Source organism: Pocillopora damicornis, chromosome 9 (assembly GCF_964200805.1).
Source record: "Pocillopora damicornis chromosome 9, jaPocDami1.2, whole genome shotgun sequence".
Taxonomy (NCBI): Eukaryota; Metazoa; Cnidaria; class Anthozoa; order Scleractinia; family Pocilloporidae; genus Pocillopora; species Pocillopora damicornis.
In genome coordinates, this window is record NC_142678.1 from 8,765,859 (window position 1) to 8,767,127 (window position 1,269).

At 41.5% G+C, this 1,269-nt stretch overlaps 1 pseudogene across 1 annotated transcript in view; it reads left to right on the forward strand.

Moving 5' to 3' along the window:
- The window catches only part of LOC149039980 (uncharacterized), a 6,338-nt pseudogene extending 5,069 nt beyond the window's left edge, over nucleotides 1-1,269 (forward strand). The window contains exons 5-6 of the transcript XR_016179842.1: nucleotides 13-541; nucleotides 1,108-1,269. The product of XR_016179842.1 is annotated as an uncharacterized LOC149039980 (transcript). The remainder of the gene's footprint in view (nucleotides 1-12; nucleotides 542-1,107) is intronic.

Consider the following 1,269-nt stretch of genomic DNA (forward strand, 5'->3'; position numbering starts at 1 on the left):
ATTATTATACAGGATTTACAGCAGTGTTTAGAACTCTTGGTATGAGTGGAAATACGGGTCCAGTCCAAATTGGAAGTCACTACGCAGGTCAGGATCACGACGGGCAAGTTACATTGTCCAGCGGTATTCAACAATGGACTGTGCCACACACTGGCGAATACAGAATTGAAGCAATAGGAGCCTCAGGGGGGTACGGTGAGGACAGTATCATCAAGAACGGTGGAAGAGGGGCACGAATGATTGGAAACTTTATTTTGACCAAAGATGAGATCATTCATATACTTGTTGGTCAAAAAGGAACAGAAGGAAGGACCAACTTAAAAACTGCTGGAGGTGGTGGAGGTACATTTGTTGTGAGACGAAGCAACACGCCTTTAATCATAGCTGGAGGTGGGGGGGGGGGGGGGAATCAAAAATATGTCAGAACAACATCCGGGATGTGATGCGTCCCTAGACACCATTGGAAATGCAGGGAACAACTCGCCACTGGGATCAGGGGGAAGAGAAGGACAAGGAGGACTTACTAATTGTGTGAATTCTGGTTGGTGGAGAATTTCCTTTTTATAAATACTGAGAAATTCGTTGCATTCTACTGTCATGCTTCACTATCTCTAACTTAATGATAGAGTTAGTCGCTGATTTGAAGGATGTATAAAAACCGTAATTATCAAAATTCTCAATGTTAATTTTAGTTATTAATTAAGATTTTCTTTGATGGTTCCTTTGGAAGTGCCTGCTACAAGACTTAAGATTCTGTTAAATTTTGCTCTTTTCTTTTCAAATTTCCTGCATATTTATTTAATTATCGACATCGATCCGCGAATATACCGCAGGAGATGACATCGAAAAACTTAACAAGGTTTCTCATTCGTCAGTTGCGGATCTGGATTAAACAGTGGCATTAAATAAAGAGTTAGTTGCAGCATTTTTACGCTGACTTGTCCTCATAAGCTTTTTTATTACTAAGAATCTCCATTTATTAAACTCCAAATATGAAGAACTAAAGTACATTTCGGAACACTGCGGATCGCCGTTTGATCGCAAGAAATTAAATTTGTAGGTGCTATTTGTAAGAGAATCACTGATCACTTCTTGATTGTACTGTAGGTGGCGGTGGTGGCGGCTTCCATAGTAATGGACATAATGCAACGAGCTCTAGTGGAGGAGGGGGAAAAGGAGGTTCAGGATATCTTCAGGGGGGAAAAGGTGGAGGGTTAGTTAGTGGGTTCGGAGGTGGCGGTGGTTTACGTAAACTCAACAAGGGACCAG